Source organism: Coregonus clupeaformis, chromosome 10 (assembly GCF_020615455.1).
Source record: "Coregonus clupeaformis isolate EN_2021a chromosome 10, ASM2061545v1, whole genome shotgun sequence".
In the NCBI taxonomy this organism is placed as follows: domain Eukaryota; kingdom Metazoa; phylum Chordata; class Actinopteri; order Salmoniformes; family Salmonidae; genus Coregonus; species Coregonus clupeaformis.
In genome coordinates, this window is record NC_059201.1 from 46727931 (window position 1) to 46752535 (window position 24605).

Consider the following 24605-nt stretch of genomic DNA (forward strand, 5'->3'; position numbering starts at 1 on the left):
AATGCTTGTTGAAATTCTCGATTATCGTAGATTTATCGGTGGTGACAGTGTTTCCTAGCCTCAGTGCAGTGGGCAGCTGGGAGGAGGTGCTCTTATTCTCCATTGTCTTTACAGTGTCTCAAAACCTTTTGGAGTTAGTGCTACAGGATGCAAATTTCTGTTTGAAAAAGCTAGCCTTTTCTTTCCTAACTGATTGTGTATATTGGTTCCTGACTTGAAAAGTAGCATATCGCGGGGCTGTTCGATGCTAATGCAGTACGCCACAGGATGTTTTTGTGCTGGTCAAGGGCAGTCAAGTCTGGGGTGAACCAGGGGCTATATCTGTTCTTAGTTCTGAATTTTTTGAATGGGGCATGCTTATTTAAGATTGAGAGGAAAGCACTTTTAAAGAACAACCAGGCATCCTCTACTGATGGAATGAGGTCAATATCCATCCAGGATACCCGGGCCAGGTCAATTAGAAAGGCCTGCTTGCTAAAGTGTTTTAGGGAGCGTTTGACAGTGATGAGGGGTTGATATTATGTTTTTATAGTGTTATGGGAAACCAGGTTAGAGTTAGTAGATAAGTGACTTGGTGCCACAGAGTCTTCATTCCTTATGTCAAAGGAGATGACTGATGTTGATGGATAGGATATACTGACTTGGGGTAAAGGGTAATAACATTAAAGAAGGGAGTGCCCATTGAGGGTTACCAGATGTTCGTGAAGAAACTTGTAACATATGGTATATAAGGGAGAGTGGCTCTTTGTTCAAGTCAGTTCGGAATAGCAAGAGGCAAAGTTCTGTCTTTGGTATATCGAACTCGGTACTGACTAATTAAACATTTGCATTAACTTTCTACAAAGTGTCTAAGTATATCCTTACATCCTTAATTACTTGATACCTGAGAAACTCATCATAACAGGGGTGGTCGTTTGACCGCGGATCCATTACAGACGCAGGCAATGAGGCAGTGATCGCTGAGATCCTGGTTGAAGACAGCGGAGGTGTATTTAGAGGGTAAATTAGTCAGGATGATATCTATGACAGTGCCCATGTTTACGGATTTAGGGTTGTACCCTTGTCCTTGTAGGTGACTGTTTAATGTGAGGAGAGAGTAGCTCGGTTGAGCTACAGTGGGGAGAACAAGTATTTGATACTCTGACGATTTTGCAGGTTTTCCTACTTACAAAGCATGTAGAGGTGTGTAATTTCTATCATAGGTACACTTCAACTGTGAGAGACGGAATCTAAAACAAAAATCCAGAAAATCACATTGTATGATTTTTAAGTAATTAATTTGCATTAATTGCAGACCTCTACATGCTTTGTAAGTAGGAAAACCTGCAAAATCGGCAGTGTATCAAATACTTGTTCTCCCCACTGTACGTGTATTTTGTGTTGCTAGGGTATATTTTCCCTGTGTGCTTGTTTAGTTCCAGTGTGCCTGTTTTGAGCACTGGACTGTTTGGCTCTATCCTGCATAACTCTGTATTCCGGAATAAACTCTGTATTCTGTGATTTACCCTCCTGCGCCTGACTCCTTCAAATCACCCATCACAGAATCACCCACCAACTATGGAGTCAGCGGGAGAGGAGCGCATGCCTGGAGTCGTGGCTCGGGTCCAGGAGGATTTGACGATGCTAGCCAGCTTGGGAGAAGCGATGGATCGGGTTCTCCAGGTCGTCCAACGCCTGGAGAGGAGAGGACCCAATCTGTCGAGACCAGCTGGGCGACCGGATCCAGCCACCCACACCACAGCACCCAGAGGGATCCATATATCCTGACCAAGGGATTTCGACGGGACAGCTGCTCTCTGCCAAGGATTCCTCCTCCACCTGGAGCTCTATTATTCCAGCATCAGCCCGGCCCCATCGGAGCGGGAAAAGGTGTCCGCCCTCGTCTCCTGCCTCTCGAGGAAAGCCCTGGAGTGGGCCAACGCGGTCTGGAATGAAGGAGGAGCCACGTTGGACAACTACGGGTAGTTCGCTCGCCTCTTTTGGGCTATCTTCGATCACCCGCCCTAGGGTCGAGAGGCGGACGAGTGGCTGGTCCACCTGAGGCAGGGGACGAGGACCGCACAGGACTACGCCCTGGAGTTCCGGACTCTAGCAGCTGGGTCCGGGTGGAACGAGCGTGCCCTCATCGACCACTTCCGGTGCCATCTGCAGGAGGACGTCCGAAGGGAGCTAGCCTGCCGGGACACCATGTTGTCCTTCACTCAACTGGTGTACATGGCCATCCGCTTGGACAACCTGCTGGCGGCCAGAGGCCGTCCTGGAGGGGGTCTGCCCTTTCCAACCCCGCCCGACTCGGATCAAGAGCTGATGGAGCTGGGTGGAGCGGCGATCCAATAGAGCGGAGGACGACAGCGCCAGTATCACTCTGGTGGCACGAGAGGACATTTCACTGCACAATGTCTTCAGTGTTCTTTTGGGTCTGGAGGCGGCTGGCAGGGCACTCTCGCGTCACCCCAGGTATCGAACACCCACACTCGTTCAGAGCCCTCTGCTGCACACTGTACCCTACCCATCTAATTTCCTGATCACATGGTAGTTCCCCAGCGTAAGGCACTAGTCGATTCAGGCGCAGCTGGGAACTTTATGTACAGGGCATTCTCACACAGTCGAGGCATTTCATTGGTTTCCCTATCCATTCCACTCCCAGAGCACTTGACAGTCGACCATTAGGGTCCAGATTTGTTAGGGAAGTTACAGCACCAGTCAATATGGTTACCCATGAGACTCATCGCGAGCAAGTCACTTTCATTATTATTGAGTCTCCTGCTTTCCCTGTTGTATTAGGTATTCCTTGGTTAGCACTCCACAACCCTATCTTCTCATGGCCGCAGAGGGTTCCCACGGGGTGGTCGCGAGAGTGTCAGGGTATGTGTCTCTATGTTTCCGTTGGTGCAACCACGGTGGAAGGTCAGACAGTACCTCCACCTTGCGTATTCCCCCTGAATACCTCGATTTGGCGCACGCGTTTTCCAAAACGCAGGCGACCAAGTTACCACCTCGGTGGATTGCACGATAAACCTCCAGATAGACACTGTGCCTCCCAGGAGGTCACAGGCTGAAACGGAGGCTATGGAGACATACGTCACCGAGTCCCTGCTCCAGGGGTTTATTCGTCCCTCCACATCGCCCGCCTCCTCGAGTTTCTTTTTTGTGAAGAAGAAAGACGACGGTCTGCGCCCTTGCATTGATTATCGATCACTGAACAAGGAGACAATAAGATTTAGTTATCCTCTCCCCCTCATTCCTTCGGTGATCGAGTCAATGCATGGGGGCGCGCTTCTTACCAAACTAGATCTCCGGAGTGCGTACAACCTGGTGCATGTCTGAGAGGGGGACGAGTGGAAGAAAGCATTCAGCACAACCACAGGGCATTATGAATACCAGGTGATGCCTTACGGTTTGATGAATGCTCCATCCGTCTTCCAGTCCTTTGTGAACGAGGTGTTCCGGGACATGCTTGGTCGCGGTGTAGTGGTCTACATCAATGACATTCCGGTGTATTCCGCTACTCGTGCCGAGCATGTGTCCCTGGTTCGCAAAGTGCTGGCCCGACTGTTGGAAAATGACCTTTATGCCAAGGCAGAAAAGTGTCTGTTTTTCCAACAGTCCGTCTCCTTTCTCGGATACCGCATTACCACCTCAGGTGTGGAGATGGAGGGAGAACACATTTCAGCCGTGCGTAATTGGCCGACTCCAACCACGGTAAAGGAGGTGCAGCGCTTTATTGGCTTTGCCAACTACTATGGGAGGTTTATCCGGGGCTTTGACAAGATCGCAGCTCCCATCACATCTCTGTTGAACGGTGGGCCGTCCCGGCTCCGCTGGTCTGCTGACGCTGACAGGGCATTCAGTAACCTGAGGGGTCTGTTCACCTCAGCCCTGGTACTGGCCCACCAAGATCCATCACTACCATTCGTAGTGGAGGTAGATGCGTCTAAGGTAGAGATAGGACAGCACCTATCTCAACGCTCGGGCACGCCACCCAAGCTCCTCCCCTGTGCCTTCTTCTCCAAAAAGCTCAGCCCGGTGGAGCAGAACTACGACGTTTGGGGAGCTGTTGGCTGTTGTCCGAGCCCTGACCATGTGGAGGCACTGGCTCGAAGGGGCGAAACACCCTTTCCTCGTCTGGACGGACCACCGTAACCTGGAGTACATCCAGGCAGTGAAGAGGCTGAACCCTCACCAGGCCAGGTGGGCCCTATCCTTCACCCGGTTTTGATTTCACTCTATCATACATCCTGGGTACGAAGAACATGAAGGCAGACGTACTGTCACGGCTGTATGACACAGAGGAGAGGCCCAGAGACAACACCCCCATACTCCTGGCCTCCTGCATTATGGCGCCGGTAGTATGGGCGATGGACGCGGATATAGAGCAGGCATTACGCACAGAGCCATCTCCACCTCAGTGTCCAACTGGGCTGCAGTACGTGCCTGCTCTTGTCCGTGACCGTCTGATCTACTGGGCACACACTTCCCCCTCCTCTGGTCACCCAGGTGTCGGTTTGTACAGTAAGCTGCCTGACCGGAAAGTACTTGTGGCCTACCTTGGCTAAGGACGTGAGGGTGTATGTCTCGTCCTGCTCGGTGTGCGCCCAGAGTAAGGCACCTAGGCACCACCCAGCGGGTAAGTTACAGCCTTTACCAGTTCCACAACGGCCATGGTCTCACCTAAGTATTGATTTCCTGTCTGATCTTCCCCTCTCTCAAGGTAACACCACCATCCTGGTCATTGTGAACCGCATTTCCAAGGCCTGCCCCCTCCTTCCTCTGCCCAGTCTCCCCATGGCCCTGCAGACTGTGGAGGCCCTGTTTACACACGTCTTCCAGCACTACGGGGTACCAGGGGACATAATGTCTGACCAGGGTCCCCAGTTCACATCCAAGGTCTGGAAGGCGTTCATGGAACATCTGGGGTCTCGGTCAGTCTGATCTCTGGTTTCCACCCCGAGTCTAATGGGCAAGTGGAACGGGTAAATCAGGATGTGGGTAGGTTCCTGCGGTCCTACTGGGGTAGTGGTCGGTGTTCTTGCCATATGCCCAGAACTCTCTCCGTCACTCCTCCACTAACCTAACACCATTCCAATGTGTTTTAGGTTACCAACCGATTCTGGCACCGTGGCCAGACCGAGGCTCCGGTGGTGGATGACTGGTTTCGGCATGCGGAGAAGACGTGGAACGCTGCTCACGTCCACCTCCAACGCGCCGTGCGTCGTCAGAAGGCCACTGCAGTGAGGCCCCGGTCTTCGTACCGGGTGATCGGGTCTGGCTCTCGACCCAGAATCTGCCCCTCCGCCTGCCCTGCCGGAAGCTGAGCCTGCGGTTTGTGGGGCCATTCAATGTCCTGAGGAGGATCAACGAGGTTACTTATAAGTTATTATTTCCCCATGATTATCATTTTAACCCCTCGTTTCATGTGTCTCTCCTCAGGCCGGTGGTGGCTGGTCTGCTCCAGAAGTCTGAGGTTCGGGAGGTCCCTCCGCCTCCTCTGGACATCAAGGGGGCCCTGGCGTACTCCGTCCGTTCCATCCTGGATTCGAGGCGTCGGGTGGGGGGCCTTTAGTACCTCGTGGAGTGGGAGTGGTACGGTCCGGAGGAACGGTGCTGGGTCCCGGTGAGGGATATCCTCGATCCCTCCCTGTTGCGGGATTTCCACCGTTGCCATCCGGCTCGCCTTGCTCCGCATCCTCCTGGCCGTCCCCGAGGTGGGTGTCGGCGCGCTGCTGGAGCTGTGCGTGTATAAGTGTTCCCTCTGCCCCCTTGTCCTTGTGGGTGATTGTTTAATGTGAGGAGAGAGTAGCTCGGTTGAGCTACGTGTATTTTGTATTTACATTTACATTTTAGTCATTTAGCAGACACTCTTATCCAGAGCGACTTACTGTTAGTGAGTGCATACATTTTCATACTGGCCCCCCGTGGGAAACGAACCCACGACCCTGGCGTTGCAAGCGCCATGCTCTACCAACTGAGCAACAGGGGACTGTAGCCAGGGTATATTTTCCCTGTGTGCTCGTTTTGTTCCAGTGCGCCTGTTTTGCGCACTGGACTGTTTGACGCTATCCTTCGTAACTCTGTATTCCGGAATAAAGTCTGTATTCTGTGATTTACGCTCCTGCGCCTGACTCCTTCAAATCACCCATCACACCGACGCTCCGCGCTCTAATCCGCAGTGGACTGCGCGAGGAGGTCCAGACGGAGTTGGCATGTCAGGATAACAATATTTCCTTGAACGCTCTCTTCTCGATGGCCATCCGTCTGGATAACCTTCTGCGGGAGCGCCGGTGTCCACTCCACGGCACTCACCTCCCTCCTTTGGCTGTGCTGAGGCAGAGCCTGAACCCATGGAGGTAGGGGCCACACCGCTCTGCGGCAGAGCGGCGTCGCCGGAGACAGCAGAGGCTCTGTCCCTATTGCGGCCAGGAGGGGCACCAGCTTCAGTGGTGTCTGGTGCGCCCTAACCCTGGGTCCACCAGAGCAGATGGGCGGCCCCATCTCCCAGGGTAGGCGTGAGTATCCAATTTTCATTGTTTTCCGCCAAACCCTTTACGGCTCCTATTTCACTGGCTGGCTGACACCTGCCCTCCGACGCGCATCTATGTTCCCACAGGGGTGAGAAATCGGCTGTTGGCGTGGTCACACACATCCCTCGCCACTGGACACCCAGGTATCACCCACACCATCCAATCCCTCTCCGAAAAGTACTGGTGGCCCACTTTGGCGCAGGACTTCACCCGCTATGTCAACTCATGCTCCATATGTACTCAATCCAAATCACCCCGGCACGCTCCAGCATGGAAACTACTTCCCCTTCCTTTGCCTTAGCGGCCCTGGTCACATTTGTCCATAGACTTTGTAACTGATTTCCCCCTTTATGATGGTTGTACCACTGTTATGGTTATTATTGACAGATTCTCTAAATCCTTATTTATCCCTCTCTGGTCTACCCACCGCTCTCCAGGTTGCTGGGGCACTATTCCAGCAGGTCTTCCGGTACTATGGCCTTCTGGAGGACATTGTTTCCGACCATGGTCCCCAGTTCACATTGCAGGTCTAGAAAGCCTTTATGGAGAAGCTTGGGGTCACGGTCAGCCTCACATCCGGGTACCGGCCTCAGTCCAATGGGCAGGTGGAAAGGACCAACCAGGAGCTGGGGAGGTCCCTAAGGAGTCACTGCCAGGACCGGCAAGGTGAGTGGGCCCGGTTCCTTCCCTGGGTGGAATACGTCCAGAACTCACTTTGACACTCCTCCTCTGGGCTGACTCCCTTCCAGTGCATCCTGGGATATCAGCCGGCCCCGGCTCCATGGACTCCGAGCCAGACCGAGACCCCTGCAGTGGATGAGTGGTTCCGGCGAGCAGAGGAGGTGTGGAAGGCAGCCCACGAGAGGCTTCAGCGCGCTGTCCGCCGTCAGAAGGATCAGGTGGACCGCAACCGCAGTGAAAATCCAGAGTTCCATCCTGTTGATTGTGTCTGGCTCTCCACCAGGAACCTCCCGCTCCGCCTGCCCTGCCGGAGTCCCCGGTTTGTGGGGCCCTTCAAGGTCCTCCGGAGGGTCAATGAGGTAACCTATCATCTCAAACTCCCCACCGGATCTCACCGTTCTTTCATGTTTTCCACCTCAGGCTTGCAGTTCCAGGTCCCCTGGCTGATGCCGTTCTGTCATGCCTGCTCCCTCCCTCCAGGGCTCGACGTCGCCGGTCTACTAACCACCGGCCCTAGCTTCATTATTACGCACACCTGTTCCCCATCATTACGCACACCTGGTCGTCATTCCCTCCTTGATTACTCCCCCTTTATTTAGCCCTCAGTTGTCTTCAGTCACTAGGTGTTATTGCTTTCTCTCATGTTCAGTATGCTCCTCATGTTTGTTCATTTGCATCGGTTCTTTATTAAACTCACCTTTTGCACCTGTTTCCTGACTTCCAGCGTATACGTTACACCCGATTCATAGAAATCATGTCAAATTATTTAAAATTCATGTTAACTCCTCCTACAGAAACAAATCCATCACGTTAGCTACCTAAATGTGAAGTAAAATCAAGTTGATTTGCGAGTTTTCATCAGGATTGGTGTCATATTGGCTTAGATATGATGGTAGGGAGATTTGAATTTAACATTGAGCTTCAATCAATACCTATATATCGCCCCCACAATAATTTGAATCATCGATTGTTTTATGTTTCCAGAGGATGTTACAATACGTAGCCTACGGTACAGCCAATAAGTCTCCGGATAACGGTCACTGTTTGTTGCATTTGGGGCTGTGTGATTGCCATCCACTAGCCAGCCCTGGGCTTGATCAGCAGCCAAGGTCGCCATGGATACAGCAGATCAGGAGACCTCACTGCAGAGAGGCGACACAGCTCACTGCCTTTGTGCATGAGGGATGGAGGAACTATCCTTTTCTGCCACCTACTGGTCCATATGGTGTAAATACTGGGATGAATTGGCCAACCAATGATGATGTCATAAATATAGGCAGAAGTCAGCTGTTTTTTCTACCATTCTTTTATTTTGTATAGATGCATTGTTCGTTAGAAAAATAAAGACAACAAATAAGCCCTTTTTAGAGTAACGTTTATTGACAAATTCATAATAACCAAGCTTTTATTGCCTGATTTGATGTAATATCAGAATTGGACATCATCAAACTTGCTAAACCACAGCTGCACACATGGACACTGGCCACGCCAATATCAGGACCCCTAGTGAAAAATAGTTATAAGGTCAGAACTTGTACTACCAAACATCACCACACAGTGCTGCTGCTTTCCTCCTGTTTAAAACAGATGTCAAATCCAGCTGTTACTATGGTCAATCCTTATCAGCAGCTGGGAGGGAGGGAGAGAGAGAGCTGTGTCTGCCTGTATATAACTTTTTCTAGAACTGATAACTTCATTTCATTTTTATGGAAAGATACAGAATAACGTCTAGATGAATGTGCTCACATAGAATAGGACCTAGTTTTCTACTACAGAACACATAACACATATACATAAATCAGTTCAGTTCCTACTGTATTGTGTCTCCTATTCTCCATTTTAACTCCTACTCATAACAGATGGTGACTGGGTCATGTCATGCAAATTCCACTTGAATCCGGGAGTCAACCCCCTCCATCCATCCACATGTACTTCATGCCCCCTCTAAAATAATGGGTGGATGACGCCCTTGGGTTCCCTTATAGTGTATTTACTATGGAATAATATTTAGGAATGTTAGTTTGCTTGGTGGCAGATTAGCACAGCTTCTAACTGGGCTAATGGAATCTATACGTTGCTCAGCAGCAGTCACTGTGGGTCATTTCCGTATGAGGGAAGACAAGGCAAGTCAGGCAACATAGCAACAAGCGAAGAGGGCGCTGTAACTTACATAAGCTGTCCGCCAGAGGTCACGTTCCCCCAAGTAATTCCCACGCGCCTTCCAGCCCCACACACACTGATGAGAGGGCGCTGCGCAGCCGATCAGCAAAACCTAAAACCTCAGTACCTCGGTGACAAAATAAGCGGGTTTTGGTGGCGAGAGCTGCTGCCTGTATTATTCAACAATTAGGGACGCGGGTGCCTTTTCGACTTGGTTAATGAGAGATATTTCGACAATATCAGACGCCGGATACCGCAGCCGAGGAATTGTTTGATACATTTAGGAAATTTTGAATCATTATTTGAGCTGCCTGAAAGCAGAATAATTCGGATATTATGGTACCAGCCCTGTGGCGGCCATAGAGCTAGAGCAGGTAAGGGATTTTCCACCTGGAATTAACAATCAATGTCCACAGACACGTTAGCCTACATATCAGATTAAATATGTGTGTTTTGTTGCTTGGTGTGTTTCGTGAGCAGTGAAGTTGGCAGCTCGTGTCTACTTGCAGTAAGATATCGACTGCGTTATATTGCTGCCTGAGCAGTGACGCTGTTCAGTGGCCGACGAGGCACAGTAGGCTACAGCCTACGACTATTTCATACAATTCTAGTTATCTGAGAGAAATTATAATAAATACCCTAGGCCTAGATTGTGGGCAACAGAAAAACATAATTATTCAGATTGTAGGCCAACCTTCATGTGGTTACAATGTTATAAACCTCAGCCATGCTATGGCTACAATAGTCAGTGTGACAAGTTAGATGGGCGCTACAGTGTAATAAACCACGCAGGGGTTGCACCAGAAATCTATCTGCTGTGGCATTGTTTTGAAGTCTATCTGCTGTGGCATTGTTTTGAAGTCAAAGCTGTCAAGTTGGTATGTGGTTGTATGCATCTGGCCATGTCATCAAATAGCCACCAAACAGTGATACCAAGCAACTGCAGGTATTCTAGGTTGCTGAGCTAATGGTGGATATGTATAGGAGGGCTGTTGGAGTTTTGACTGAGCAGGGGTGTATTCATTCCGCCAAACAGTTGCAAACATTTTGCAACTAAAGCGGGAGTTTCTATTAGACAAATTCAGTTAGGTCCCTCCCTGCTTCGTTCTGTTTGCTTCCGTTCAAGAAACGTTTTGCATCACAGTAGGCAGAATGAATACACGGCATGGCACATTTGTGACAAGCTAGTGCACGTTTTACTGTAGGCATATAATAAGCAATTGTAAAAACGTGGCTTAATTATAAACAATTTGCAGACAATTTTCCAAGTTGACATCAAGTTGTCATAAGCATTCTGTAAATTACAGAGAAGGAAAGAGAAAGAAAGGTTGTCAATTTATCCTCACACTTCCCCACACACCTTTAGAATGTTCTCTCTGTACTAATGAAAACATGCACTGATAGTCTGGCCTGCTATGGTTGTCTCAGATCTATAGCCTTATGTGCTGCCTGATCCCGTGAGGCTAAGCTATAGGACTATACACTGCAGATGTATTTGTAATAAACTTTCTGGAGGCTGCTGTTATCCTTTATATCGATGTGACCTTTGGAATATGGGATCCAGATGCCCCAACCCAGAACACTCTCTCACTCTCTCTTTCACCACTTCTCTCTCTTTATCTTCTCTCTTTCTCCTCTTCCCTCGATCTCTTCTTGCTATCTCTCGCTCTTTCTCTCTCTCTCTCTCTCTCTCTCTCTCTCTCTCTCTCTCTCTCTCTCTCTCTCTCTCTCTCTCTCTCTCTCTCTCTCTCTCTCTCTCTCTCTCTCTCTCTCTCTCTCTCTCTCTCTCTCTCTCTCTCCCCCCCCCCCCCCAAACTGCAGCTGCTGTAACTCCCAGCTCTGTAACAACTGACATAGGATCAGTTCTCCCAACACCAGTCCAAAGTTAATCAGATGTTTTCATACATCAATGCCTGTTTTTATCAAGCGTCTCCTCCCACTCCATAAATAATCCCTCTCCTATCCTCTGTTGGCTTTCTGTAGTGCAGGCTTATACACTGAGTGTATGAAAAACATTAGGAACACCTGCTCTTTCCATGACATAGACTGACCAGGTGAATCCAGGTGAAAGCTATGATCCCTTATTGATGTCACTTCTTAAATCCACTTCAATCAGTGTAGATGAATGGGATTTATTTGATTTGATTAGGATGTCTTTTAGTCCTCATTTGGACAAATCTTCCAAGAGTCCTTAAACATTAAAATACAATTCATAATACAATCACATTTTCACATATAACACACTGTTACAAACAACAGACATAATACACTGACATATTGACCAGATAAATACTCTGACAGTCTGAAAATATCATCTACCATAGTCCTGCACAAACTTCAAATGTAGTATATTTAAGTGGTTCTAAAGTATTGTTTGAATGTATATATTGAAGGAGAGGAAACAGGTTAAAGAAGGATTTTTAAGCCTTGAGACAATTGAGACATGTATTGTGGATGTGTGCCATTCAGAGGGTGAATGGGGAAGACAAAATATTTAAGTGCCTTTGAACGGGGTATGGTAGTAGGTGCCAGGGGCACCAGTTTGAGTGTGTCAAGAACTGCAACCCTGTTTTTTTTTATTAACGCTCAACAGTTTCCTGTGTGTATCAAGAACGGTCCACCACCCAAAGGACATCCAGCCAACTTGACACAACTGTGGGAAGCATTAGTCAACATGGGCCAGCATCCCTGTGGAATGCTTTCGACACCTTGTAGAGTCCATGCCCGAACAAATTGAGGCTGTTCTGAGGGCAAAATGGGGTGCAACTCAATATTTGGAAGGTGTTCCTAATGTTTTGTACACTCAGTGTATAAGGTCCTATATTAGGTCCTACAGGGCAGCACTGTAGTGGTCTAGTAGTCTACCCTACACAGCCTGACGAACTGGTCTGACAGCTAATCCTAATGGATGTTTTTTATTTTAACTTTATTTTAACTAGGCAAGTCAGTTAAGAACAAATTCTTATTTGCAGTGACGGCCTACCCAGGCCAAACCCAGACGACGCTGGGCCAAATTGTGCGCCTCCCTATGGGACTCCCAATCACGGCCGGATTGTGATACAGTCTGGAATCGAACCAGGGTCTGTAGTGATGCCTCTAGCACTGAGATGCAGTGTCAACAACATTACAGCAAAGTTTTGCTAATGTTAGATCCTAACCTTTGTTTAGTGGAAGGGGCTATAGCCCAAGGTGATCTTCCATCAGTGATAATGATGTCAGTCAACCACACTGTACACCACATAGGCTTTATACCAGAGGATTGACCAGTGGAGTAACCTGCTGTATGTAATTACCCTGTAACAAACTACTAATTGTCTTAGCATTGAGGCTCTCATATTGTTGATTTATATTGAAAACAGGTAGGCTATAAGTAATAGTAGTTAACCTGCCTCGACTAATGCTGATGTAATGTGAAGTGTTGCCATGGTTTCTGTCAGCAGCTAACTCCTCCTACTGTAGACTTGAATACAGTATAGAGAGAAGTGCTGACTAATTCTCTGCCTGAATGAGTTTGTATTGACATTGACTGTATCCAATCCACTGTATGGATACATGCGGACGCACACACACATATCTGTGGGTATGCATGTGTATGGAATAGAGTGAGAGAGCTGCCATGAGATTCATTCTGGTGGGAGAGGAGGAGGAGGAGGGAGGTAGAGGAAGGATGTGAGGGATGAGGGAGGGAGGTGTGGTGCTGGTAAATGTGTGACAGATCATTGCAGCGTCACAACTCTGGACCAGCCCTGCATGGCATCAGCTGGCAGCAGCAGAAAGGGGTGCAACTATGGTGGCATACAGCAGCCTAGTTTGTGTGTTATGGTGTCAGTGTGTGGGTTGGTGGGGGGAGGAGTGTGGGCCATGTGGCGATGACAGCAGCCCCTTTGTCTCTGGACTGCCAAGCCGTGTGAACGTGTCTGTCTGACCCTCCTCACGTGACACACACGTCCTTTGTTCGTCCAATCTGGGACACCCCCCTCTAATTGAATGGGATTATATCCCTATGGGGACAGACTCCAGGGGGTTGGATCTGGCCTTGGTCCCCCGTCCCCTAACCACCCGCCCTTCATCCCTCTCCAAAAATGTGGACCGCCTCCATTTCCACCTCTTCCGTCCCCTCTCCTCAGCCCCACTCTGGTCTGCTACCCCCCCCTCCCCCTCCCCCCCGGGCTACAGGCCAGGCCCTGCTGTCCGTCCTGCACTGAAGCCTCCTCACCCTGGGAACCAAATGGCTGACACTGGCTGAGATTGAAGGATAGTCAATGCATGGACAGTATAAGCAAGAATGGATTGAAGTGGTCTAGTGGAAAAATCATATAATATCGTCTTCTTAGAGGGAGAGCCATTACAGCTGTCCTTTCTGACCACTCAGCGTGTGTGTGTGAAACATTTTTACACTCCAAAAAGTCCTGGCATTTCACGAAAACAAAGCTGTGTGTGTGTATGACTCCATCTGCTGAGGTCTGGAGCTGAGCCTGTGTTTATAAACACGTCTGGGTCTTGGCTGGCTCATTTATTAAAGGAGACACTCACACCTTAGCTGTCTCGTTCATTACAGTAATGATGATCTACACTGAGTGTACAAAACATGAAGAAAACCCTCCTAATATTGAGTTGCACCCCCCCTTTTGCCCTCAGAACAGCCTCAATTCGTCGGAGTATGGACTCTACAAGGTGTCGAAGGCGTTCCACAGGGATGCTGGCCCATGTGGACTCCAATGCCTCCTACAGTTGTGTTAAGTTTTCTGGAGGTTCTTTGGGTGGTGGACCATTCTTGACACACACAGGAAACTGTTGAGCGTGAAAAACCCAGCAGCGTTGCAGTTCTTGACACACTCAAACCTGTGCGCCTTGGCACCTACTACCATACCCCGTTCAAAGGCACTTAAATATTTTGTCTTTCCCATTCACCCTCTGAATGGCACACATACACAATCCATGTCTCAAATGTCTCAAGGCTTAAAAATCCTATCCTTTCTTTCTCTCTGTGTGTATGCAACATTTGTTGAAACACACTGTATTGTTCAGTATCTGCTTATCAAATGGCCCATAGAGGTTAGTTATTCTGAACTGAGTGAGCATATTCTCTCCCTGGGCCCTGGTCTTGACTGTTTGGCTGGGAAAGTGTTTATGTCAGAATCTTCCTCCCATTCCTCAGGAAAAACAAGCTGCACCACAAGGCTCCAACAAAACAGATAGGAAGCTGCCTCCCTCCCTGATCCCTCTCTTTCTCTCTGGTTTCCCTCTCTTTCTTTAGGATTCAGTCACACACATAACATGCGCACAAGCGCACACACGTATGCACATACACATGCACGCACACACACCCTTTGAGAACTTCCTGAAGGAGGGTGTTCTGGGCAGAAGGTCAAACTCTGAGTCTCTGTGGGAGTGGCAGGCCTGGTCTCCATGGTAACCGGGGTCAGGAGAGGTCGCGTGCCTCCATACTCTGCTGTGAGGCCGTAACAGAGGCAGAGGAAACCAGAATGAAAGCTCTGCCCTTTGTCTCATAGAGTTGCGACCCAACAGACGACACAGACAGACATCTGAGTGTTGCCCACACAGCTCTGGCCTCTGTCACAGAGAGAACGTTTTAAGTTTTAATGTCATGTGCACAAGTACAATGAAATGCCTTTCTTGCATGCTCCAAACCCAACAGTGCTGTAATCAATATCAATGTAGCACAAAAAAATAAAAATAAGGTAGAACAAAAACACACAAGATATTAAAATAAGAAGAACACGAGAAAGTATGAAGCTAGGTTAGAGCTGACCCCATTTAGTTGACTGGTCGATTGTTTGGTTGATAGGCTGTTGGTCGACCAAGATTTTTTTAGTCGAGCAGTCTAAAATATATACAGTGCATTCGGAAAGTATTCAGACCCCTTGACTTTATCCACATTTTGTTAAGTTACAGCCTTATTCTAAAATCAATCCCCCCAAAAATTATCATCGATCTACACACAATACCCCATAATGACAAAGCAAACAGGTTTTTAGATATTTTAGCAAATGTATTAAAAAGAAAGAACAGAAATGTCACATTTACATAAGTATTCAGACCCTTTACTCAATACTTTGCTGAAGAACCTTTGGCAGCGAGTCCAGCCTTGATTCTTCTTGGGTATGATGCTACAAGCTTGGCACACCTGTATTTGGGGAGTTGCTCCCACTCTTCTCTGCAGATCCTCTAAAGCTCTGTCAGGTTGGATGGGGAGTGTCGCTGCACAGCTATTTTCAGGTCTCTCCAGAGATGTTCGATCGGGTTCAAGTCCGAGCTCTGGCTGGGCCACTCAAGGACATTCAGAGACTTGTCCCGAAGCCACTCCTGCGTTGTCTTGGCTTTGCGCTTAGGGTCGTTGTCCTGTTGGAAGGTGAACCTTCGCCCCAGTCTGAGGTCCTGAACTTTCTGGAGCAGGTTTTCATCAAGGATCTCTCTGTACTTTGCTCCGTTCATCTTTCCCTCGATCCTGACTAGTCTCCCAGTCCCTGCCGCTTATATAGACAGGTGTGTGCCTTTCCAAACCATATCCAATCAATTGAATTTACCACAGGTGGACTCCAATCAAGTTGTAGAAACATCACAAGGATGGTCAATGGAAACAGGATGCACCGGAGCTCAATTTCAAGTCTCATAACAAAGGGTCTGAATACTTATGTAAATAATGTATTTCTGTTTTAAAAAAATTAAAGACTTTGCAAAAATTTCTAAAAACCTGTTTTTGCTTTGTCATTATGGGGTATCGTGTGTAGATTGATGAGAAAAAACAACAACAATTTAATCCATTTTAGAATAAGACTGTAATGTAACAAAATGTGGAACAAGTGAAGGGGTCTGAATAGTTACCGAATGCACTGTATGTGTGTGTGTATACACACTACCGTTCAAAAGTTTGGTGTCACTTAGAAATGTCCTTGTTTTCGAAAGAAAAGCAATTTTTCTGTCCATTAAAATAACATCAAATTGATCAGAAATACAGTGTAGACATTGTTAATGTTGTAAATGGCTATTGTAGCTGGAAATGGCAGATTTTTTTATGGAATATCTACATAGGCGTACGGAGGCCACCATCAGTCCTGTGTTCCAATGGCACATTGTTTGCTAATCCAAGTTGATCATTTTAAAAGGCTAATTGATCATTATAAAACCCTTTTGCAATTATGTTAGCACAGCTGAAAACTGTTGTGCTGATTAAAGAAGCAATAAAACTGGCCTTCTTGAGACTAGTTGAGTATCTGGAGCATCAGCAATTGTGTGTTCGATTACAGGCTCAAAATGGCCAGAAACAAATGACTTTCTTCTGAAACTCGTCAGTCTATTCTTGTTCGGAGAAATGAAGGCTATTCCATGCAAGAAATTGCCAAGAAACTGAAGATCTCGTATAACGCTGTGTACTGGGGGCGGCAGGTAGCTTAGTGGTTAAGAGCGTTGTACCAGTAACCGAAAGGTCGCTGGTTCTAATCCCCAAGCCGACTAGGTGAAAAATCTGTCGATGTGCCCTTGAGCAAGGCACTTAACCCTAATTTCTCCTGTAAGTCGCTCTGGATAAGAGCGTCTGCTAAATGACCAATTTATTTAATTTTTATTCTATTTACTACTGCCTTCACAGAACAGCGCAAACTGGCTCTAACCAGAATAGAAAGAGGGGTGGGAGGCCCCGGTGCACAACTCAGCAAGAGGACAAATACATTAGTGTCTAGTTTGAGAAACAGACGCCTCAACTGGCAGCTTGATTAAATAGTACCCGCAAAACACCAGTCTCAACGTCAACAGTGAAGAGGCGACTCCGGGATGCTGACCTTCTAGGCAGAGTTGCAAAGAAAAAGCCATATCTCAGACTGCCCATCTTAATGTTTTATTTTTATTGGCCAGTCTGAGATATGGCTGTTTCTTTGCAACTCTGCCTAGAAGGTCAACAAACCTCCAGGCCGTGTAAGGCCAGGTCATCTGATGCAGCACTCCATCACTCTGCTTCTTGGTAAAATAGCCCTTACATGGCCTGGAGGTGTGTTGGGTCATTGTCCTGTTGAAAAACAAATGATAGTCCCACTAAGCCCAAACCAGATGGGATGGCGTTTCGCTGCAGAATGCTGTGGTAGCCATGCTGGTTAAGTGTGCCTTGAATTCTAAATACATCACAGACAGTGTAACCAGCAAAGCACCCCCACATCATAACACCTCCTCCTCCATGCTTTACGGTGGGAACTACACTTTCGGAAATCATCCGTTCACCCACACCGCGTCTCACAAAGACACAGCGGTTGGAACCAAAAATCTCAAATTTGGACTCCAGTCCAAAGGACACATTTCCACCGGTCTAATGTCCATTGCTCGTGTTTCTTGGCTCAAGCAGGTCTCTTCTTCTTATTGGTGTCCTTTAGTAGTGGTTTCTTTGCAGCAATTCGACCATGAAGGCCTGATTCACACAGTCTCCTCTGAACAGTTGATGTTGAGATGTGTCTGTTACTTGAACTCTGTGAAGCATTTATTTGGGCTGCAGTTTCTGAGGCTGGTAACTCTAATGAACTTATCCTCTGCAGCAGAGGTAACTCTGGGTCTTCCTTTCCTGTGGCGGCCCTCATGAGAGCCAGTTTCGTCATAGCGCTTGATGGTTTTTGCGACTGCACTTGAAGAAACGTTCATAGTTCTTAAAATGTTCCATATTGACTGACCTTCATGTCTTAAAGTAATGATGGACTGTCGTTTCTCTTTGCTTATTTGAGCTGTTCTTGCCATAATATGGACTTGCTCTTTTACCAAATAGGGCTGTCTTCTGTATACCCCCCTTACCTTGTCACAACACAACTGATTGGCTCAAAAGCATTAAGAAGGAAAGAAATTCCACAAATTAACTTTTAAGAAGGCACACCTGTTAATTGAAATGCATTCCAGGTGACTACCTCATGAAGCTGGTTGAGAGAATGCAAAGAGTGTGCAAAGCTGTCATCAAGGCAAAGAGTGGCTATTTGAAGAATCTCAAATATAAAATATATTTTGATTTGTTTAACACTTCTTTGGTTACTACATGATTCCATATGTGTTATTTCATAGTTTTGATGTCTTCACTATTATTCTACAATGTAAAAAATAGAAAAAATAAAGAAAAACCCTTGAATGAGTAGGTGTGTCCAAACTTTTGACTGGTTGTGTGTGTGTGTGTGTGTATATATATGTTGATGTGTGTGTATATATATGTTGATGTGTGTATATATATGTATATGTGTATATATGTATATGTGTGTATATACAGTGAGGGGAAAAAAGTATTTGATCCCCTGCTGATTTTGTACGTTTGCCCACTGACAAAGAAATGATCAGTCTATAATTTTAATGGTAGGTTTATTTGAACAGTGAGAGACAGAATAGCAACAAAAAAATCCAGAAAAACGCATGTCAAAAATGTTATAAATTGATTTGCATTTGAATGAGGGAAATAAGTATTTGACCCCCTCTCAATCAGAAAGATTTCTGGCTCCCAGGTGTCTTTTATACAGGTAACGAGCTGAGATTAGGAGCACACTCTTAAAGGGAGTGCTCCTAATCTCAGTTTGTTACCTGTATAAAAGACACCTGTCCACAGAAGCAATCAATCAATCAGATTCCAAACTCTCCACCATGGCCAAGACCAAAGAGCTCTCCAAGGATGTCAGGGACAAGATTGTAGACCTACACAAGGCTGGAATGGGCTACAAGACCATTGCCAAGCAGCTTGGTGAGAAGGTGACAACAGTTGGTGCGATTATTCGCAAATGGAAGAAACACAAAAGAACTGTCAATCTCCTCCGGCCTGGCGCGCCATGCAAGATCTCACCTCGTGGAGTTGTAATGATCATGAGAACGGTGAGGAATCAGCCCAGAACTACACGGGAGGATCTTGTCAATGATCTCAAGGCAGCTGGGACCATAGTCAACAAGAAAACAATTTGTAACACACTACGCCGTGAAGGACTGAAATCCTGCAGCGCCCGCAAGGTCCCCCTGCTCAAGAAAGCACATATACAGGGCCGTCTGAAGTTTGCCAATGAACATCTGAATGATTCAGAGGAGAACTGGGTGAAAGTGTTGTGGTCAGATGAGACCAAAATCGAGCTCTTTGGCATCAACTCAACTCGCCGTGTTTGGAGGAGGAGGAATGCTGCTTATGACCCCAGGAACACCATCCACACCGTCAAACATGGAGGTGGAAACATTATGCTTTGGGGGTGTTTTTCTGCTAAGGGGACAGGACAACTTCACCACATCAAAGGGACGATGGACGGGGCCATGTACCATCAAATCGTGGGTGAGAACCTCCTTCCCTCAGCCAGGGCATTGGAAATGGGTCGTGGATGGGTATTCCAGCATGACAATGACCCAAAACACACGGCCAAGGCAACAAAGGAGTGGCTCAAGAAGAAGCACATTAAGGTCCTGGAGTGGCCTAGCCAGTCTCTAGACCTTAATCCCATAGAAAATCTGTGGAGGGAGCTGAAGGTTCGAGTTGCCAAACGTCAGGCTCGAAACCTTAATGACGTGGAGAAGATCTGCAAAGAGGAGTGGGACAAAATCCCTCCTGAGATGTGTGCAAACCTGGTGGCCAACTACAAGAAACGTCTGACCTCTGTGATTGCCAACAAGGGTTTTGCCACCAAGTACTAAGTCATGTTTTGCAGAGGGGTCAAATACTTATTTCCCTCATTAAAATGCAAATCAATTTCAAAAAAATTTGACATGCGTTTTTCTGGATTTTTTTGTTGTTATTCTGTCTCTCACTGTTCAAATAAACCTACCATTAAAATTATAGACTGATCAAGTCTTTGTCAGTGGGCAAACGTACAAAATCAGCAGGGGATCAAATACTTTTTTCCCTCACTGTATATATATATATTATGGCACTGATTCACACTTATCTCAGTGGAGTAATTCATTGCGGAGGCCGCGGGGATTGCACACCAGTAGTACATTTACCGGTAATTCCCATAATTTTATAATCTACAATGTTTGTTTGGTTACGGTAATTTCTGTTAATGCATTAATTATATTATTATTACAGTCTTTTACCGTTCTCATTGTCGGAGTGGACACGTTGTTTGTGGACCGCACAACCTAGGCTTCTCTTGTGAGGAACAAGTTGTGGTTTATTTCATTCCATTTAGGAGTTGTCAGTTTATTAATTGTCGTTTGTTTGTGGCGCTCCTGTCAGTGTTGAATAACCTGATTACTCAGCACCTGATTTATACATGAAGTAGGCCTAGGCTACCTGACCTGCGCGCAAATGTAGGCTTATAAATGTGCCCATTTGGTGATCTGATAGTATTTCTGATTGTCTTAACTCACCACCACTGTGGAACTTCTCAAAGTAATTCTTTCTTCACCTCAAATGGTAAGTGTGTTTTTACATCCATTGAGAATGACAATAGTTCTGCAATGTAGCCTATTTGAAAAATCTTTCCAGCTCTCTCCCTTTCAATAACCATTTAGCATAAAAGGGGAAAAAAATGTCATGTTCTGATGCTGCGGAAACGTCATAAAATAGGCCTACCTGATTACTTCTTATCCCTTGCGCAAATAGCGTACAGCAATGTCTGGCCAGAGCTCACTGGAGCAGGAAACTGAGGGCCCAGAATATTTTATACAATGTTGCAAGTTCCTTGCAGACAGGCCATGCGTAGCCAATGGGATTTATAGGATATTAATTTTTATCAGGATATGTTCTACCTGCAGGCTGCAATGTTTTTATTTGTTGGCTTTATGTAGTATATTTTTACATAGTTGGCAATGGCAATAGAAGTTACTTTTAGAATTTTTATTAACCACATGATAATGATTTTGAGATGCGAAGACTTTATTATAAATTAAATGAAACTGTTCCACGGAAATGTGCTAATAAAAATCATAACTGGCATGCAGATCGGTAGAAATGGTAAGATAAATTTGCACTCCAAATAGAAAAGGTTGCCGACCCCAGGTGTAGCCTATTAGGAGCGTAACAACAGGAGCGTAACAGCAGAATCTGTGAAGGCCAGCAGCAGCGGGAGGAAGAGGGTTGGGAACAGTTGATCTCTGGCTCCCTCGAGTCGTGTGTGTCTTAATGATTTTATCACAGTGTGCTTAAAGTAGCAGACAAGCTCAGTAGCCTACATATAGTTGATTTTATTAAAACACATAGCGTGTGTCTATATAGGGAAAAATACAGGTTTTAACATTTAGACCAATCGATTGGTCGAAAGAACAGACGACTCTAGGTCAACCAAGATTTTTGTTTGTTTGGGATAGCCCTAAGCTATATACAGGGTCAGTTCCAATACCATATTTACAATGTGCAGGGATACTGGAGTGATAGAGGTACAGTCGTGGTCAAACGTTTTGAGAGCATGGCGAGTTGCAATGCCAGGGTTGTGGGTTCATTTCCAACGGGGGGCCAGTATGAAAATGTATGCACTCACTAACTGTAAGTTGCTCTGGATAAGAGCGTCTGTGTTATGAGATATTTTTGTCAGATGTTACTATGGTATACTGAAGTATAATTACAAGCATTCCATAAGTGTCAAAGGCTTTTATTGACAATTACATTAAGCTTATGCAAAGAGTCAATATTTGCAATGCTGACCCTTCTTTTTCAAGACCTCTGCAATCCGCCCTGGCATGCTGTCAATTAAATTCTGGGCCACATCCTGACTGATGGCAGACCATTCTTGCATAATCAATGCTTGGAGTTTGTCAGAATTTGTGGGTTTTTGTTTGTCCACCCACAAGTTCTCAATGGGATTAAGTTCTGGGGAGTTTCCTGGCCATGGACCCAAAATGTCGATGTTTTGTTCCCCGAGCCACTTAGTTATCACTTTTGCCTTATGGCAAGGTGCTCCATTATGCTGGAAAAGGCATTGGTCATCACCAAACTGTTCTTGGATGGTTGGGAGAAGTTGCTCTCGGAGGATGTGTTGGTACCATTCTTTATTCATGGCTGTGTTCTTAGGCAAAATTGTGAGTGAGCCCACTCCCTTGGCTGAGAAGCAACCCCACACATGAATGGTCTCAGGATGCTTTACTGTTGGCATGACACAGGACTGATGGTAGCGCTCACCTTGTGTTCTCCGGACAAGGTGTTTTCCGGATGCCCCAAACAATCGGAAAGGGGATTCATCAGAGAAAATGACTTTACCCCAGTCCTCAGCAGTCCAATCCCTGTACCTTTTGCAGAATATCAATCTGTCCCTGATGTTTTTCCTGGAGAGAAGTGGCTTATTTGCTGCCCTTCTTGACACCAGGCCATCTTCCAAAAGTCTTTGCCTCACTGTGCATGCATATAAACTCACACCTGCCTGCTGCCATTCCTGAGCAAGCTCTGCACTGGTGGTGCCCCGATCCCGCAGCTGAATCAACTTTAGGAGACGGTCCTGGCGCTTGCTGGACTTTATGGGCGCCCTGACGTCTTCTTCACAACAATTGAACCTCTCTCCTTGAAGTTCTTGATGATCTGATAAATGGTTGATTTAGGTGCAATCTTACTAGCAGCAATATCCTTGCCTGTGAAGCCCTTTTTGTGCAAAGCAATGATGACGGCACGTGTTTCCTTGCAGGTAACCATGGTTAACAGAGGAAGAACAATGATTTCAAGCACCACCCTCCTTTTAAAGCTTCCAGTCTGTTATTCTAACTCAATCAGCATGACAGAGTGATCTCCAGCCTTGTCCTCGTCAACACTCTCACCTGTGTTAATGAGAGAATCACTGACATGATGGCAGCTGGTCCTTTTGTGGCAGGGCTGAAATGCAGTGGAAATGTTTTTTGGGGATTAAGTTCATTTTCATGGCAAAGAGGGACTTTGCAATGAATTACAATTCATCTGATCACTCTTCATGACATTCTGGAGTATATGCAAATTGCCATAATCAAAACTGAGGAAGCAGACTTTGTGAAAATTAGTATTTGTGTAATTCTCAAGACCTTTGACCACGACTGTAGATATGTTCAGTGCAATCGGAAAGTATTCAGACCCCTTGACTCTTTCCACATTTTGTTACTTTACAGCCTTATTCAAAAATTAATTAAATTATGTTTTCCCCATCAGTCTACACACAATACCCCATAATGACAAAGCGAAAACAGGTTTTTAGAAATTTTAGCAAATAAATTAAAAACAGACATACCTTATTTACATAAGTATTCAGACCCTTTGCTATGAGACTCGAAATTGAGCTCAAGTGCATCCTGTTTCCATTGATCATCCTTGAGATGTTTCTACAACTTGATTGGAGTCCACTTGTGGTAAATTCAATTGATTTGACATGATTTGGAAAGGAACACACCTGTTTATATAAGGTCCCACAGTTGACATTGCAAAAACCAAGCCATGAGGTCGAAGGAATTGTCCGTAGAGCGCCAAGACAGGATTGTGTCGAGGTACATATCTGGGGAAGGGTACCAAACAATTTCTGCAACATTGAAGGACCCCAAGAACAAAGTGGCCTCCATCATTCTTAAATGAAAGAAGTTTCAGGGGAGAAGGACCTTGGTCAGGGAGGTGACCAAGAACCCAATGGTCACTCTGACAGAGCTCCAGAGTTCCTCTGTGGAGATGGAAGAACCTTCCAGAAGGACAACCATCTCTGCAGCACTCCCCCAATCAGGCCTTTATAGTAGAGGGGCCAGACGGAAGCCACTCCTCAGTAAAAGGCACATGACAGCCCGCTTGGAGTTTGCCGAAAGGCACCTAAAGAACTCAGACCATGAGAAACAAGATTCTCTGTTGTGATGAAACTAAGATTGAACTCTTTGGCCAGAATGGCAAGCGTCACGTCTGGATGAAACCTGGTGCACTGTCTAGGGGTAAGGTGACTAGGCATCAGGATATATGATAAACAGAGTAGCAGCAGCGTAAATGATGATTGTATATGAGTGTGTGCGTGTGTAGAATCAGTATAAATGTGTGTGCATGTTATTGTATGTTGGAGTGTCAGTGAGTGTGTAGAGAGTGCAAAAATAAAATCTAAGGATCAACTCAGTCTGTGTAGCCATTCTGTTATCTATTTAGCAGTGTTGTGGCTTGGGGATAGAAGCTGTTCAGTAGCCTGTTGGTGTCAGACTTGTTGCACCGGTACGCTTGCAGTGCGGAAGCAGAGAGAACAGCCTATGGCTTTGGTGGCTGGAGTCTTTAACAAGAATAGAGAGGTATGCAGGGAAGAGAGTAATCACATGTACCTTCACAAAAGTGTTTGAATATGTGTGAGAGAGGGGGAGATAGGTGTTTAGGGTTAGAGCAGT

The 24605-nt window shown here is 46.4% G+C and overlaps 1 protein-coding gene across 1 annotated transcript in view; it reads left to right on the forward strand.

Moving 5' to 3' along the window:
- The first annotated feature begins 9495 nt into the window (after window positions 1-9495).
- Window positions 9496-24605, forward strand: part of LOC121575399 (phosphatidylinositol 4-phosphate 3-kinase C2 domain-containing subunit beta-like) — a 72395-nt gene continuing 57285 nt past the window's right edge. The window contains exon 1 of the mRNA XM_041888479.2: window positions 9496-9736. The gene's annotated coding sequence lies outside the window, so the exon portion shown is untranslated. The remainder of the gene's footprint in view (window positions 9737-24605) is intronic.